At 44.4% G+C, this 18,958-nt stretch overlaps 1 long non-coding RNA gene across 3 annotated transcripts in view; it reads right to left on the bottom strand.

Moving 5' to 3' along the window:
* Nucleotides 1-15,021, bottom strand: part of LOC140697174 (uncharacterized) — a 28,750-nt gene extending 13,729 nt beyond the window's left edge. For 2 of the 3 annotated variants that reach the window (XR_012074020.1, XR_012074018.1), the window contains exons 1-2: nucleotides 4,074-4,274; nucleotides 796-861 (exon numbers count right to left, since the gene is read on the bottom strand). This is a non-coding gene — a long non-coding RNA (uncharacterized lncRNA). Of the gene's footprint in view, nucleotides 1-795; nucleotides 862-4,073; nucleotides 4,275-14,936 lie in introns of those variants that run through there. The other variant, XR_012074019.1, reaches the window with a different exon arrangement.
* Between the last annotated feature and the right edge of the window lie 3,937 nt (nucleotides 15,022-18,958).

Raw genomic sequence — 18,958 nt, forward strand, 5'->3', positions numbered from 1 at the left:
CAGAACCTGACAGGAAGCGGTAGTTCAATCATAGTGAGACTTGACAGCATCCAGCTGGCATCTCCTGCCTTGAGGTAGACAGGCAGATGCCCTCCCACGCCCTATCTGGCTGTGTGTGTGACTCACCAGTTTCCTGCAGAGAGAGGGTCATTCAGGGCCTCCCTGGAAGTAAGTCAGCAAGATGACTGGGCCATCCGAGGCCTCCTGGTGTGGACCACCAGCCTCTTCATCCCCCTCCTTGTCTCTCTCAAGTGCCTTTCTCCCCCTCCTCCTCCTGCAAATCTTTTCTTTCTCCTCCCAAGGTCCCCCCACTCCATGCCTTACTGCAATCATGCATGTGCTCCCACAGGCCTTGTGTACCTTGCTAGTGGTCCTCAGGGCTATGCTAGAACTAATCTTGTCCCACAAGTCAAGGAATTCCAAGGGGGTTACCAACCTGTCTGAAGGTAGATTTCACAAGTGTGGACTCTTCAGTGGACCTCAAAGGCTAAAAAGGGACTTGTATGAAAATATGATGGGTTAGCAGCTATCTGTCGCTGTGAAACTACTCTAAAAATGAATGGTTTAAAACAACAATAACATTTATTATCTCTCTCTTTTTTGGGGGGGTGGTTAGAAATTTAGACAGGACACACTAGGATAGCTTGTCCCTGATTCATGATATCTGGCACCTCAGCTGGAAGACTCCAAAGACGGTGGCAGGAATCATCTGAAGGCTCGTTCACTCGCATGGTGGGAGGCTGGTGCTGCCTGTTGGGGAAGACCTTAGCTGGGGCAATCGGCTGGAGCACTTACCTCCGGCTTTTCCAAGTGATTTGGGCTTCCTCACAACATGGTGGCTGGGTTGCCAGGACAAGGATCCTGAGGAAAGAGAGACAGGGACAGAGAAAGAGAGAGAATAACAAAAGGTAAAAGTTGTATCCTTTCCATGACCTAGCCCAGAAGTCACGCTGCATCATTTCTGCCTCACTCCGTTGGTCAGAACAGTCACAAGTCCCCACCTAGATTCAAGGGGAGGACATAGACTCTACCTTTCAGTGGGTAGGCTGGCATGGTCTGAAAAGCATGCAGGAGTGGGAAGTAGAAATACTACTGTGAACGTTTTTTTAAAATTCAACCTGCCACTGGTACTCACAGGTCTTGCACAAATTTCCTCAAAAATTGTGAAATGCTCTAACAGAAACTAACTTCAGTTGATCACTTACTCTATGCCCCAAACTCTGTTAAGCACTCTGCTGGTGGTAAGTCATTTTATCTCCCCAACAATCCACTGGGTTAGGTGCTATTTTTTATGTCAGATTTACAGATGAGGAAATGCAAGCACAGAGAGAGTAAGTGATTCTCCCAAGGTCACAGAGCTGGCGAGCAGCAGCAGCACCTGAATTCACACTCTGAAAAGGAAGCGTCTTTCTAAAAGTCAAAGCGTACCAGGATCAAGATGCGGTAGCTAAGGGGTCACAGCATATCTTTCCAAAGGAGCATCTTGGGCACTTTTTAGGCTCTACCTCAGATCTCTCATGTTCACTGGTCTTTTATACCAGCCACCACTGGAATGACTGGTTCTTCAGAGACTCCAGCCAGCTTCACACAGAGGCCACCTAACAACCTTGCCCTCAAGCCTGTGCCTCCCGCCTCCTGCCCTATGGCTTTCCCACTGATGCTTGGAGCCCTTGAAAGCACAGCCTGGAGACACAGGGGAGTTAATGCCCACAGCCCAAACTTTGATCTGTAAAGGGGAGGCAAAATGGACTTAGGCGTCCTCTTTGCTCCCTCTGACCATTCCCACAGATGCGCTTCGTGTGACTTCTCCAACAGTCCCCTGCGAGCGGGCAGCCCAGCACTCTGAGTGCATCCTTGCTTCGCTTTTTCCTCCTCCTGGCTTCTCACTCTCCTGTTCTTCCCCTCTGCTCCCATTTCTTATTCTCACTTTACCAACAAAGTCCTCACACACATCTGCCTTTGGGAGAACTCAAAAAGCAGTGATTTTAAGGAATGCAAATTTCCAAGAGGTGTTACAGGCCAAAGTTTGACTATAGAATTACAGACTATCGGGAACAAACATCTCTTTGGAGACCGTGTGCTGGTGCTGAGGAGAGCCCCTTATGCACATCTCTTTCCAAAGGCATGTTCGGTGACTTTGTGATGGAAGCTTGAAATTGGCCACAGGGGGAGTATTTACACCATAGAAATTGGCAAACGTGACAAACCAGGACTTCCTGCCGCTCCCCCCGCCCCCTCCGGCCCAGGGAGCCAGTAATTATACATTTACCAGCACAGCACTGCTTTCAATTCACTTGCAGCTGTGATTGATGAATAATGGCTGTCCTGAGGAGTGCATTGGGAAGAATTCCAAGGCTATTGACAATGTTTGTTGACCATTTCTACTCCAAACCAAGCCTTTTGTTTTATTAACTGAGGTAACAGAGGCCAGTGAGCTCCCACACCACGTTAAATATTTTAAATGGCACCACACACATCTATTGTGTGTTCAGTGAAGTCAGATGTACCTGCTTCCCCCCCACCCCAGCTTCCTGCAGCTGCTGAAAGCCCACAGCTGTGATGGGACCCTCCTCTCTGGTTGTGGGGGGTGTGAGGCACCCTCTCCTCTCCTTATTTTAAGAGGCAGGTTATGTTTATTGAGGAAAGGACGGTGGAGGGGCTGGGTTTAATTTTCGTTCTTCCTGGATAGACCCAGTAGGGGTAGCCCTGGGATGAGACAAGTGGGGCCAACAGTGTAAAACTGAAGGACCCTAAATTTTAAGCAAGCATAGTCACCTCAAATGCCTCACCCTAGTCCTGGCCAGGCAGCCCAGCGAGGAGGTGGCTGCGGACTCACTGACAGAACTCCCAGGTCCCCAAGGAGCAGAGGATCTCAAGCTTGGTCCAGTGTGGGTATGATGAGGACCTTTGGCTGTGTTGTTGAGGCCATTGGGGTCATAGAACTTGAACTGGGATCCAGGTTCTCTTTCCCAGCTCTTGGGGAAATTTACTCAACCTCTCCCAGTTTCCTCATCTGTGAAACAGCAGTGACAACAATGATACTTTTCTTGTCGTGAGCACTAGAGGAGTTGTACATACGAAAGCACTTTAGAAATGGCAAAGCACTACATGAAGGCTGGCTAGTATTATTCATTGTGAATTACTAATATAAATAGTGAATTGCAATGTATAATTAAGCGTAGGAAAAATGATTGAAGTGTGGTTGTTCCCAAATTTCTTCTCCTCCATTTGCCCATGAAACCACGCATGTGCTCGCTACCTTCCTAAAAACAAGTACTACTACATGCTCACGGAGGCCATGCTAATTTCATAATGAGATGGGAAGAGATGCTGCAGAAAGAGAGAGAAAAACCACATGGGACAATTGCGGGTGTGGTGAGAGAGACGTTTACAAAGTCTTACGACAGATTATGGTTGAGCCAAACTGTTGGTGTTCTCTAAAAGATGCAAATATGGGATTTTAGTTACATTTTACCAATCTTTTTTTTAATTCTTATTTTGTATTGAAGTATAGTCGACTTGCAATGTTAGTTTCAGGTGCACAGTAAAGTGACTGGGCTACACAAATACATAATACATATATATTTTGTCAGTTTCTTTTCCATTATGGCTCATTACAAGAAATTGAATATAGGTCCCTGTACTATACAGTAGGTCCTTGCTACTTGTAGTTACATTTTAATTATTCCTGTTTGTTGGATTATGAATGTAACACTGTTCTTAGCCTGGACCACATGAATCTCCAAATGTATAGGGAAAAAAATTATAATAATAGCAAGAGTGGTTGATAAGTTCTGCCTCCCAGCTCAGAATGTTCAAGGTCAAATCTAAAACAAGATGTGATGAATTACTCAGAACTAAGTGACAGTCACTGCAAGTTTTACAGGGTGAAATGGTGCAGTCAATGACCATGCATGGCTGAGAAAAAATCTCCAGGCTCCACTTCCATCTGAGACCTTCCACTTTCCTTGAGAACTCTCAAGGTGATATTTAAGCAAATACAGTTTGCGCTTTTTGCATAATCAATTTTATGGCAATGATGGAAAATTTTGAAAGGGAAAAAACTCACTCACCATCTCCTGCCCAGTTTCCACTTTTGATCTGTGATTCAGCTCAAGATATTTTTAACCTCTTCCTGCCACTATGAGCACACATTGGAAAGATTTTCTCACGGCAGAACCGAAGACTGAGGTCTGGATATCTTCGGACCAAAGGAGGATGTTTGGGAAGAAAAGAAAAGAAATGGCTGAATGTTTCCCAGCCCTTGTGAGATGCACGCCTAACCCTGCAGGGCTTCTGACACTGCCTCCCTCCGAATATCAAGTAAGGACACAGCCCAACCTTGCTTGGGCATAAGGAGTGAATTACAAAAACTCAGGCTCCAGAAAGTTATTCTGGAATGGAGTTATTCCCCAAGACTGAATTTTAATTGCACTGTCTGAGCTGACAGACATTAGATCATACTCTAAGAGACAATAGTACTTCTGATCAAAGATCTTTATCATTCTGGTAAATTCTTTAATCCTTCGTCATCAATTTTATGAGCATACCTCAAATTTCCTATTGCTGGGAGGTACTCAAATGAACATTGGACAGTTGGAATTTACTTTCTTCCTCCTGAATTTGCCCCTTTCTGGGGTCTCTCCTGGTCAATGGTACCTGGAAAACCTGAGTCAGTACCTATTCTTCATGCCATCCAACCTGCTGCTGAGTCTGGTGATTCTACCTGTGAATCAAACCCACCCCTACTTTTCCATTCTCACAGCTCTAGTTAAGGCCCCTGAGCATCTCATCGGAACTCTCATAACAGTCTCCTAAATGTTCTCCCAGTCCCCAAGGCCATCTTCCTCCAGGCACAGGCACCACTGTGGAGAAGAGCACATCCTACCCCTACCCAGAAGCTGGCAGTGGCTTCCCACTTTCCATCCAAAGCCCTCCAGCACCTGCTCCTGGCAGCGTGGTTCTCCTGTTCTGGTCCAGCTTCCTTCTCTTGCTCCTGTCCTCCCCTAAAGGCACCCCATGTAGCATCTCAAACATGCATAAAAATTCTTACCTTATTACTTTTGATCTTACTTTTTCCATCACCTGGGATGCTTTTCATGCCCACCCCCACCCCACCTCCTTCATTTCTCTCCTTAAAAATGCCAATCAATAATTCAATGCCCAACTTTAAAACTACCTGCTCCATAAACTTCTCTATCATTTCAGCTAGAATGAATCTCCCCTTGTTGTACGATTCCAATAGTTCTTTGTTGGTATTCTTTACTCATTTACAATTAGTAACTTATGTTTGGATAGAACCTCAGACCTTACAAGATACTTCTAAATAACTCATCTCATTTGATTGTAACTCAATCAAATAAAATCAACTCATCTCATCTACTGCACGTGTTTTACAAGTGAGGGAACTGGACGGGCAAAGGGCTGGGAGTGGTGTGGTGGTAAAGAACGGGGCAGAGATTGCCACTTATGCGTTTTTCCTTCCATGAGGGTAGAATTTCTTAGCTGGGAACATTACTCTTCAGCTAAAAACTAATTTCCCAGACTCTTTTGTAGTCACATGTGGCCATATGACCAAGTTCTACCCAACGAGATGTGAATGGGGGGTGATGAGTGCAACTTCTGAGGCCAGCCCTTAAAGGGAGGGGCTGGTCTTCCTTTCCCTCATCCTCCTCCTCTGCCCGCCTGAACATAGACATTAGGGGAGCCATGTCCTTTTTTGAGCCACAAGTTGGAAGCCCCATTTAAGGATGCGACAAGATAAGAGCCACGAGATAGAAGGAGCCTGGGTCCCTGATGACTGCGGAGCCATCATGCCAGCCTCAGAGAACCTCTTTGGGCTTTTAAGTGAGAAAAACAAATGACTGCATTGTTTACATTGTTAATATGGTGGTCCTTTATTACAGCAGCCAAACTGATACTTTACCTAATACAAAAACTTGCCTCAGGTTATAGGGTAGTTTATTGTGCATTAAGTATGATCCTAGAACATGAATTGTTTCCAGGAAATGACATTGCACACCTTTATTACAATAATTTTGATCCTGGATGCACACCTTTTCTTTCTCTTCACCCTTTCCTTCTTGACCCATGGAAGCACCTTGCTCATTTATTAAAAGAATATTTACCGAATGCCTATAATGTATGAAGCACTGTTCTAGGAGCTGGGGATACCATAGTGAATAAGACAGATAATATTGCATTCTTGTGGCGCTCACATTTTAGTGGGAGAAGAAAGACTACAAGCAAATAAACATACGACATGCCAAGTAGTGGTAAGTGCTAAAGATAAACCAGGACAGTGTGTTAGTGAATGAATCAGGGCAAGTGGTGGCTACTTTAGCTAATGATCGGAGACAGCCTCTCTATGACGGTCATATTCAAGATGAGACCTGAATGATGAGAAGGCAACCACGTGACAATCTCAGCAAAGATCACTCCAGGCAGTGGGAAGAGTAAGAGCAAAGGTCTTAAGGCAGGAATACTTGCGGTTTTTTTGAGGAGCAGTGAAAAGACAAGGACCTTTAAATGTCCACACAGTGTTTTGCAGGTAGCAGGTGCTCAGTAAGTGTTTGATGAGTTGAACAGAACTAATCTCTAATGCTTGACCCTGAGATCTCCATCCAGCTGTCTACTGCCCTAGAGCACAGTGGTGAGGCGGGTGGAGATCCAGACTCACCCAGATTTTTCAGGGCTGTAGTCTGTGCTGCCCACTGGGTGATCCTTTGTTTTTCCTGCAATAGCTACCATGATCCATTAGCCGAGATAAAAGTTTCTAACTTTTTAAATCCTCTAACACGTATTAAGTCTACTCTGTCCCATTCAGTGGCCACTAAATTCCAACTCCATATGAATATCAGGCAGTTATTTCTACAAATATGCTGTGTAACAAAGCCAAAACTCAGTGGCTTACTATAACTTGTGTTTATTTTCTTAATTTACTGCTTTGCAGCTCTGCTGGCTTGCCAGGGATTGTCAAGTTTTGCTCCAGGCTGGTTTGAAATCTGCTATTATTTCGTCAAACCCACTAAATCCCAGAGAGATGTGATGTTGGTGACAGCATGCAGCTGCTTGGTGTAAGAACCTGAGGTAGAACCAGTTCTCCCTACTTCAAAATAAGCCTTCAAAATAAGGACAAAGTGATAAATATAAACACCAAGAGAGGGGATCATATTAATTCTCCACTGTCTTTGGATGAGTAGCTGACCAGGGCACATTTTCTCACAGCAGATAGCAGACATACAATCACACAAGCACGCTTAAGAACTCTGCTCATGTTACATCTACTAACATCCCATGCATCAGACAGGTCACATAGTCAAGTCCAATGTCATTTGGGTGGAGATACATACTTCACTATAGTGAGTGGGAGATAAAAGTGATCTTTGCTCACCAGCAGTCCAATCTATTACAGCATATACACAGTTTTGAGTCTGCTCAGATTTAGAAGTTTAATCTTTTAGCTAGAGATTTCCCCACTCATGTGCTTTTCCATGGAGACTTTCCCCACTCTCCAGAAGTACAGAAACCTTCATTTCATGGGCTGTTCCCCATCTCTGAGTTGTAAGAGGCTGTTCGGTGACACTATGACCCTCGGGTGAGATGTTGGGGATTGGGAGGGTGGTCTCCTTGCCGCATCATCAGAATCCTACTCCTACCTGGAGCCCAAAGCTCTGAGGTCCCTTTCAAGGCCATATATATGTAAGCAAGACCTTGATGGAAAGAAAGGCCATCCGGGGATGGGGGAAGTGACCCTTCTAACTAGATGCTGAGGGGACCTCAGAGGGGCACACAAAATAACCTTCCAGGATGGATTGTAAAGACCAACCACACATTATGCTAAGAGAAATCAGTCAGAGAAAGACAAATACTGTGTGATCTCACTTACATGTGGAATCCAAAAAAGCCGAACTCGGAGAAACAATAGAGTAAAGTAGTGGTTACCAGGGGCTTGGGGGTGGGTCAAACGGTACAATTCCAGTTAAAAGACTAACAAGTTCTGGGCATCTCATGTACACGACAGTGATCACAGCTAATAATACTGTATTATATATGTAAAAGCTTCTAAGAGAGTAGGTCTTAAATGTTCTCACCATAAAAAAGAAATGATAACTATGTGATGGGAAGGAGGTGACAGCTAACATTACGGTGGTAATCACTTTGTGATATATAAGCATAACAACTTGACACGTTGTACACCTTAAATTTCCACAGTGTTATATGTCGATTATATCTCGATAGGGCTAGGGAAAAAAGGACCAGCCTCAGTGGGGCATTTTACAAATTATCGTACCCAAGAGGCTAGCCAGCACCACAACCATATCACAGCTGCCTGTCTGTGGCAGAGACTTAAGGCAGGACTAGCTTTACTTGCTGTAGGATCTGCTCTGCCTCTCTGAGGGTCTGGAGATAAATGCTTTGTTACCACGAAGTAAGTGAGAGAACCATAGGGTGAATCGTAAGCTCCTCCAGGCAGCTCTACTTGGAAGTGGGGATGGGGAAGAAGGCTCAGGAAAGGGGAGGTGAACTGATGGGATTCCTTTTCTCAGTGTTTGCTTTCTTGGTTTGCTGTTAGTTTGAAGGCCCATTTGAAAGTGTGGAGACGTGGCTTGGCTTGGCTTTCACACTAACTGGCTGCTCTCACTGAAGTCATGTCTCCTTTCTGGGCCTTAGTAGGCTCATATAGAGCCGTTCCCAATCTGGGGTCCCTGACGCCCAGGCAGGTCCCAGCAACAAGGGAATCTCTTCAAGTGTCACTGAGGGGCTGTCACTTTGGGTGATTGGTCTGGAGGACTTGCCAGAGGAGAAATTACTGGAGCTGGTTCAAGAAAAATGGGGAAGTTTTGATTTTGGTGGAGAGAGAAGACGAAACAAAGGCTATGTTCTGAACATCTGTCTTACGTCAGGCAACACGAGAGGTCTGATATATGTGACCAGATGTTAGGACAGTGCTAGTCTAGCATGAGTTTCAACTGATGAGCTCATATGATGGATGTCAAGACCCCAAAGGGACCATGAGTATGATACTTTCCATGTGCCGACTTGATCACCTATCACAATACTCTGTTCCTGGACCCCTTAGCAGACCAATGGTCTAAATTGAAGTGAGAAAAAAGGTGAGGAGACCTCTTTGTTGCCTCATTGAGTCTCCAGAGATAGGGATACAGGTACCATCTTCTGATGTTGGAGCCTCAGAGGACTGGGGCCTGACTCATGCCGAAGAAATCTTACATGCACCTGGGTGGAGGATGAGGTGTTCACCCGACCCAGGGAGTTCTGAACAGAAGTGAATGCTGATTAAATGTGCTGGTGAGGCTCCAGGACAAAGCTGCCACATTGGGATTTGCTGTTCCCACAGGAAGGGTCAGAGCAGAGGGGAGAGCGTGCTTCCCCCGACCAGAGGTGGCCAAGCCAGAGAGTCACTGTAATGGCAGGGCTTGGGGTCAAGGCCATCACAGGTTGCATCTGAAAGGGAGAGTGGATTGGTTGGTCTCCAAAGCTGCAATGCCTTCTGAAGAGAGAGCACAACCTATGGAGCTACTTGCTGCTCACCTATGGGCTGAGGAGGGTCCCCTCAGAACAGAGATACCCAAGCCTGAGCCAAGGGGATACAGGTCATGGGGCTCAGCACAGCCTCACAGAAGAGACCAGAAAGGTGCCTGCCACAAGAGCCAGCCCTGACCATCACCAGGCCTAGAGACAGCAGAGCCGCTCGGAAGAGTGCAGGCTGTCCTCTCCTATAAGTCTCCTCCCTCCCCCAAGGCAAAGCCCAAACTGAAGTAAAGAGTGGATGAGGAGAGGAGCAGGGAGCCAGGAGGAGAAGCCAGCGGGGCTACACCTTTCCCATTGCAGGTGACAGTTCAAAGCAGACCTGAGCTAAGTCAAGATCAGAATTGAGTTGAATAGCTTAGGCAGAGCTAATCCCTGAACTTGGACTCCATTTGAGACTTAACCTCATTGTAGTACTTTATTATTGAAAAGTGAGCAGAAAAGTCAAGTGACCTGCTAGAGTAGGTGGGGGAGTTACTGCCTCTGAGTAATGTATAAGGAACGTGGGAAACAACAAATAAAGGTGTGTTTTTTTAGGTTAGGAGTAATGCTTATTCAACATTCTAGCTGCATGTGCATTAGCCAATTCAACCCTCACTTTTCTTTAAGACTTAGCATCCCAGGGGTGTTTAGGAAAAACCTTCCTCAGCATGTTAATGGTGTGCTGAGGAAAATAAAGGTCTTCCCCTGAGTAAATGAGCTTATTCATTTAAGCAGAATTAAACTGGCTTCTTTATCACAGGATTTCTCAGAGCCTTTAACATGCTAATGTGTATTTTGGACCTACAAGATGTAGACAAGCATTTCCTGTGCTCATTTGATCTTGTCTGTTCCTACAGCGTGCATTTAGATGCTTCAGTGAAGGGACTGAAAAATGCTGCCCCCTAAACAGAGAATAGCAACTCTATTTGGTAGATGAAAGATGTTTTGGTTGCATCTTTTATTTTCAAGTAGTACTAGACGATTTAATAAGAAGATAAATGTGAAAATAAGGAAGTAAAAATCGCGAACAGAGCGTCAGGCCCCATAAAGATTGGAACAATATTTACGAATTGGGAGGTCATTCAAAAGCCAATACAGATTTTTGACAAGGATTTCTTGGGTATGACACCAAAAAGGAGGGGGAGGCAATGAAAGAAAAAATAGATCTGGACTGTATCAAAATTTAAACTTCTGTGCATCAAAAGACATAATCAGCAGAATAACAAGGCAACCCACAGAATGGGAGAGAATATTTGTGTATCATATACCTGATATGGAAGAGTATCCAGGATACATAAAGAACTCTTACAACTCTGCAACAACAAAAACAAAGAACCAGTTTTTAAAATGGGTGAAAGACTTGAATAAATATTTCTCCAAGGAAGACAGACATACAAATATTCAAGAAGCATGTGAATTAGCCCCTTCTCATGGTTCAGCCAGCCCAGGCCTGGGTGGTACTATGATATGGTGGAGAGAATAGCTGAGAATAGCTACAGCAGAAATGGCTAGTTGCTTGACAAAGATGCCAAGGTAACAAAGAATAATGTTTAAAAAAAAATAGTGCTGAGACAACTGGATATACACATGTAAAAGAATAAACTTAGATCTATATCTCACACCTTATACAAAAATGAACTCAAAATGGATAATAAACCTAAGTGTAAGAGCTAAAACTGAAAAGATCTTAAATGAAAACAAAGGCATAAATATTTGTCATCTTGGGTTAGACAATGTTTTGTTTGTTAGACATAACATCAAAAGCACAAGAAAGAAAAGGAGAAATAGAGGAATTGGACTTCATCAAAATTAAAAACTGTTTTGTTTCAAAGGATAAGTATCAAAAAAGTGAAAGCCAACAAAACAAGAGAAAATATTTGCAAATCATATACCTGATAAGAGACTTATATCTAGAATATATAAAGAACACTTGCAACTCAACAATAAAAAGACAAATAACCCATGGAAAATGGGCAAATGATTCAAATAGATATTTCTCCAGAGAAGATAGATAAACAAATGGCCAATAAAAAAGATGTTCAATTGTCATCAGGGAAAGGCAAGTCAAAATCACAATGAAATACTACTTCACATTCACTAGGATGGCTATAATAACAAGGACAGATAATAACCAGTGTCAGCAAGGACATGGAGGAAATTAGGCCCACACATATTGCTGGTAGGGATGTAAAAACAGTGCAGCTCCTTTAGAAAACAGCCTGGCAGATCCTTAAAAGGTTAAGTGTAGATTTACCATATGACCCAGCAATTCCACTCCTAGAATTATACACAAAAGAAATGAAAACAAGTTCACAAAAAAACTTGTGCATGAGTGCTTACAGCAGCATCAGTTGCAGTATCCCCAAAGTGGAAACAGCCTAAATGTCCATTGACTAATAAATAAACAAACATGGCATCCATGCAATGGAATATTATTAGAAAATGAAAAGGAGTGAAGTACTGATACATGCTACAAAGTGGGTGAACTTTAAAAAGGCCATGTTAAGTGGAAGTGAGACAGGAGAGAAGGCGGTAGGGCTCAACCATTAAAAGACTGACACAGCAATTGAGGAAAGGATATAAACTGGTTAGAACCAACTCAGCCCAAGATGGCGGAAGATTTGACTTCCAGTAGAATTTGAGTGTCATCATACACTCATTGTCATACATTAGCATACTAAATGACACATCCACAGGTGCCATGGCAGTTGCCAGGCTGGCCATAAAAGGCCAATAAGTGGGCAGGGGCCCAATTCCTGGAAATCCCTGCCCCTTCTCCAAACAGTTGGACTAATCTTGCCGTGTGTTAGTAATATGAAATTACCTGGCCCATTAAAACTAACCACTGCCACACCTTGGGGCTGCCTCTCTTGTCTTCTGAGATGGCCCACACTCTGTCTATGGAGTGTCTGTCTCACTGAATAAATCTATTTTCATTCTTCTATGGCTCGCTCTTGAATTCTTTCCTGCTGGAGACAAAAACCCACAACAGAAGAAGCCAGTCACAAAGGTCCTCATGTTGTGTGATTCCATTTATAAGAATGTCCAGAATAGGCACTTCTATAGAGAAAGAAAGATTAGTGGTTGCCCAGGACTGGAGGGGATGGAGGGATTGTGACACGGTATGTTTTGGGGTGTGGGTGGGAGGGATGGATAAGAAGTCTATAGGGTTTCTTTTGGCAGGTAATGGAAAATGTTCCAAAATTGATTGTGGTGATGGATACAAAACTGCGTGAATAGTTCAGAAGACAAGATCTCCAATGGGAATGAAGTGGGAGATGACACCAGAGGGGCAGGGTGGGAACAGATCATGGAGGCTGAACAGTGCAGGAGGTTAAACTTTATCCTGCAGATACAAAACCGTGAGCTACCACGATGAAAGGAGTGCTTGGGAAAGATTAATCTGGACATACACTGTGCTGAGTGGTGAGGCGCGGCAAGCTAAATCTGTCCAGTGGGAGAAGGGAGATCAAAGACAGCAATGAGCCTAGACGTTAACTGTTCTAGCCACACAGATTAAGTCACAAGCAAACTGTCCTCAAATTGACTCTCAGAGAATTCTCAAAGAAGCCAAAGAGAGCAAGGCACGTTTACTTACACAAATGTGGAAAGGAGTTGCTTTCATTAGAAGAAACCATCCTTCCTTTCAGCCTATCACCATCACTCCTCAAGGGAGAATGCGGCTTACTTTACAGTCTGTATCCTATAAAGTACCCATCACAGCACAGGTTTCTGGCTGGCTCTTCCTGGGTCTCAGAAGAAATATATATTGCCAGCAAACGCTGGCCCCTGTGGGCTGGTTACCTAAAAGTTAAGTTGGATTTTTCTATTGTCATTCTTCTTCCAAGGGCTTCAAAACCCATCTTTTAAAAGCTGATCAGTTTCTTATGATTTCTCTAGAAAGTGGGTGGAGTTAAAGGGTATCCCCAGTTCTCAGTTGGTGAAACTGAGGTGTGGTACTTAACCTGATTCTTTGGCATCCCTGTTGTGGCCTGGAATAAAACCCATGTCTCCTGAGCCTTTGACTAGGATCATAGGGTCATGATGCCTTGTGCAAGAGTTCAGCTTCATCTTCAGTGGTGGATCCCCTGGTACCACGGGGGCTGCAATGGCTTTTGCCTCCTTATCCCCTCTGGGTGGGTCCCCACACCTCTTCTCCACTGCTTGTAAAGAAAGCTTGCCCCCTTTCTTGAGACCTTCTGGGGATTTAAAAGATCATCATGAATGGTATTAGATTACTCAATACATTGAATTGATACAGTTTATTTTGTTTAACAAAATTGAGGAGCATCTGGGGTTAAAAGTGTGCATTCTGGCATCAGACAAATCTGACAAGTCAGCCTGGTGACTCCCTGTGCCTCCGTTTCCCCAGATATAAAATGGCCATAGTAATGCTGCCTACATCGTAGGTTGTTGAGAGGATTAAGTTAGCGTATGCATGTCAAGCAGTTAGCACAGCACTAAACAAAAGGTATTTGGTAAATATTAGTTTACAGAGAGGAAACAGAACTTCCAACATTTAAATAGCTACTGAAGAAGGTGAGACAAAGTCTGTGTGCCAGAGCTAAGACAAAGCAAGCAGATTTGTCCTCCAAGTGAAAAAGAACATTATAGCTACTGGAGATGTTTAGCAATGGAATCAGCCAGTCAGAGGGTGAGCTCCCCATCCCTTGAAGTATTTAAGCTGAGATCCGGATGACCCCTTGATGCTGTAACAGGGGTTTCAGTCCCAAATGGGGAAATGGACCAGGGAAGAAATTCTATATAACACATATAAGGAACTTTAAATGACTGATAGCCAAATGTGCTTTAAAGTTTTTAGAAATACAGTAGGCAATGGCCAAAGAAGGACTGATCTTGCTTGAAAACAATCGTCCAAAGGCTTTCCCTCCCTCCTCCAGTCTAGAGAGTCCAAGAAATAACCAGGTAGGGAAAGGGGGAGAAAATCTGGCTGAGGAAAGTTTTTCTTCAAAGTCTACAAAAGGCGGGAAAAGAGAGAACAGCCAAGTTTCACAGCCTTAGATTAGACGTTCTGGCAGAGGCTGGGCCAGGGCCTGCCAAGCTGCCAAGGAAGAGAGCGAATGGGGAAAGCAGGCCCCGCAAGGGTTGCAGGACTACAGGGGCCGGCCATGGAGCTGCTGCTTCCTCCCTGGTTCACCAACTCCTGTCGAAAGAGCGCCCAGCCTTTGCCATCCTCTGGAGGAGGCAAGAATTGCTTCTGATCAGAGAGGTCTCCCTGACCAGAGGCAAAGCGATCTATTCTGCTTTACCACTGCCGGGTCCTGAGAATGGGGAAACTATTCAGAACCTTCCCTTCTGACAAGTCCAGGCTGGTTGTCATAACTGGCTAATTTGTCAAACGAAGAGAGGTTATTCAAAGGAAAAAGCAGAGACACGGAACTTACCAGAGCTACTGGATTTGAAAGTTTCAGTTCTAACGCCGGTGGAAGATACTTGTTTTCTTACTCTGGCTGGACCCCTCTGCCACCGGGGAAAGGAACTTTCCCTGTTTCACGTGGTTCTGATGGGCCTGCCAATCACAGCATCCCCCTGGTCACATGACCCGCACTTGGCCAATCACAGAACTCCATTCTCCTGCATTCAGTGATTGATCCAATAAGAGGGCCCAGGACCCAGGCGGACCAGTCAGAGCCTCCCGTGAATTCTATGCTAATACGAACCCTGAGAGGTATGCTCACTGTCCGGGAGAGTGGACCACTGGGGTCAGGTAAGCCTGGCACTGACAGGCCGTCTTTCCCACCGTATGATGACGAGATCCTCCCGGGAGGAAGGGAGAACTGAGAGTTGGAAAGAGGCCTGTCCATACTGTTTAAACACCCAGACCCAGTTATGACTCCAAACAGCTCAACTCTTGGGCTTGTAAGTTACATGAACAACAGCAAAACATTAATTAGATGGCTGTCACTCGCAACCAAAACATATGCATTTTGAGGGGCCTCAGACATTCATAAAGTCTTTATTCATAATGCCATTGAAAGCGGATGTCAGGTCAACTTAGGGCTGAGGAGACCTTTGAGAAAAGGTAAATAATAAACATGGAGAACTGCTTAGTTTTCTCTCCTTGTCGTTGTTGCTAGTTACCTAGAGTCAGAGAGACTGCAGGAATCAGATTCTAGCCCGTGTCGGGTGCAAACCAGGTCTCTGGCATCACATAACTGAGCTAATTTTGAAGGCATAGATTCTCCTCAATTCTTAAAATAAAAAGCCCCCCACGCTCATGTCAATCATGCAGCCAATTAAGAGGCCTCGAAGTGACAAACCACCGGATTGTCAAGGTAGATTAAAGACACAGGAGTTTCTGATAGTTGGGATCATTAGACTGTCATCCTGCTGCGTGGCCTGATCCACTTGCCGGGGAGGGGGATGTGGAGGAACCCAGGATTATTCTAACAGGTGATTTAGGGAGCAAACTCCCCTGTAACTTACCTGCTTGGTCCAGAGCTGGGACTGGAATGCCAGAACCAGGAGATGGGGTAGGTGGATGGGGGAGGTGGAGAGAGATTGCTGACATCTACAGATGGCCCAGGTGGACTTTAATCAAACATTTGTTTGCAAACCACAGGCACCTTCCATAACATATTTGGCCCAAAATTCTCTGTTTGAGATGGACTTTATATGCTCAGCAATTCTCTTCCGTCCCTTTCCTCAGGGAGCCCACAGCCAGATTTGCACCTTTGAATGCATGTATGAAATTTCAGATCTGATTCTTCCCAACCCACACCTCCTCCCCACCAGTTCACAGAAACCCCCATGAACACTGACTGCTTTCCTCACTCTGAAGACCAAGAGAGCCCAAAATGCAAGGGACCTCTCAGCTTCCAGACACCAGTCAGCAGGAGGTCCCAAGATTATATCAAACTACTCCCCTCCCACCCTCATAACTGCTCTGCGGCAAGGAGTCAGTCACAATGCTAGTGCTGTAAAAATCCCATGTTAATGTACACATGAGGTCCCCAAGGGCCATCTTTAGGGGTTACTAAATACCAGCATTGTTTATATCAGCCCAAATTGGTAAACAACCTGAATGGCCCCAGCAGTGGGGGCTGGTTGGATAAATGAAGGACCATCCACAGGATGAAATGCTGTGCAATTGTACAAGAGAAAGTAAGAGGATGAGATAGATTTACATGAGCTACTGTGGAAGAGTTTCCTAGTTAAGGGGATAGAATAAGGTACAAGACAGTGTACAGAGTACGTCCCTCTGTGTGAAAATACAAAGGAGAAGTGCTTGTATCTATATCTAGAATATATGTCTGGAATATTCCCGAAAGAGGCTGGAGACAGGTTGTCCCTCTTTAGAGAATGACTGGGAAGTGGGAGGTATAGAGTAAAAGCAGTTTTATTTTTTTTACCATGGACATTTATTACTTTTTCAATTAAAAAAAACAGTTAATGAAAAGAGAGAGAACAAGAACATTGGTTTGGGAGAGTTGACAAATTTTATTTGCCTGTCCAAGGTACTCACGCATTTTGGTCTTGTCCCCTCAACACCCCCACCCCCATCACCAAGGCCAAGGTATGCATCTTCTTCCCCGCACCCCACAGGCTAGTGTTGCCCACTCATGTCTCCTTTCTCCCTCCAGGCCCCGCATGTGTGTCTTTTGAAGCCAACTTACTTCCACCAGGTTACAAATGGGGATGTGGGGGGCAGTTGAGGATGGGGCTGGGGGAACAACGTTTTCCCTGGCCACAGACTAAGGCTGGGGAAGGGTAGAGAGTCTAACACTCCAGGGTTCAAATCCTGATTATATGGCTTTGAATAAGTCATTGGACCACTCTGACCCTCAGTTTCCTCATCTGAAAGATACAAATAGTACTATAAGCACAGGATTGTAGTGAGAATCAAAATAAAAAATGAGAATATTTTAGACAAACTTTTGGAAGCTCTCAAGTGGACTCCCTTCTTGGGGATGGTCCTGACCCCACACTCAGACAGCTGAGGGAGGAGAAAGATATTAATCTGAGGAATGTAGTCCTCCAGGGTTAATGGTACGGGATCTTGAGAAAATGTGGGCTGCCGTGTTACTCAGAATAAAACACATGGTCTGGTGCCTGGATTTCTAGTCCATAAAACAGAGAATTCATAAAACATAAAATTAATAGACAAAGCAGTATACGGTTTAATTAACCTTGTGGTACATTGAGAATCTTTTTAAATTTAAAAAGAAAAAGTCTATTAGAAACTCACAGCCACTTGACTACTGATATTGACCCAACAGTTCTGCTCCAACTCAAACAAAATCAGCCCTTCTCAGCTCCCATACTTAAACTGCTGGAACACAGTGTGCCCAAAGTCAGAGGGGAAAATAAACACAAAAGATAATCATGAGGTGCAGAAACCAGCCTGGCTGATGGACTGAGGGCTGGATAAGTGTGTTGGAGGTAAAGCCACGGCCACACAAGGCAAACGAGCCCTGCCCCCGGCCTGCAGGCGGGCCCAGAGCTTCCCAGGCCGCCGTGGCTGGGCTTGGGGCCTCTGAGCCTGGTGCGCTCAGCCTCTCACCACAATACATTGTACACATCCTGAACACGATGCCAAAGCAGCCAGAGATGTCCGCCCACGTTCCAAGAGAAGACAGCATCTCTTAGAAGCTCCCTGTGTCCACTGTTCCTATTCAAAACGACACTCCACCGAGCTTCTAAAAAGAAAAACAGTATTCAGTTTTTTAGACTAAGTGTGAGTGAGATGAAGAATTCACTTCCCCTGAAGTTGACATTGCAGTGGTTGCCCTGCACCTGAGTCCTGGTCTTGACATTTACTAACTAGATAACTTTGAGCAAGTTATTAAACTCTCTAACACTTAATTTCCTCATCTACTAAAAAGGTAAAATACCAGATTTCCTCAATTCCAAGATGGCACTTTGTGCCATTTCTGAAAGGATGCTGCATTTCCTGGTCAATGTGATACTTAACGTGCAACCACTTCTTTTATTCCCAAAGACTCTTGTAATATCACTGATTTTTGTCAACAGCTTTATTAACATTGGCAGCCACATACCATACAAATCACCAGTTTAAATTGAACAGTTCAATGGCTTTTAGTATATTCACAGATTTATTCAATGATCACCAAAATCCATTTTATCACCCCCCCAAAAAACACCTGTGCTCCTTAATTTTCATCCCCTCATCATTCTGTCTCTACAGATTTGCCTATTCTGGACACTTAATATAAATGGCATCATATAATCGGTATTTTATACCTGGCCTTTTGAAAGTAGCATCCATGGTGTAGCACATATCAGTACTTCATTCCTTTCCAATGCCCAGTAATATTCCACTGTATGAACATACTACATTTTATGTATCCATTTGGCATTTGATGGTGATTTCTACTTTTTGGTTTTTATATGAATAATACTGCTATGAGCATTCATTTGTAACTGTTTGTGCTGACACATGTTT

Source organism: Vicugna pacos, chromosome 6, assembly GCF_048564905.1.
Source record: "Vicugna pacos chromosome 6, VicPac4, whole genome shotgun sequence".
NCBI lineage: Eukaryota > Metazoa > Chordata > Mammalia > Artiodactyla > Camelidae > Vicugna > Vicugna pacos.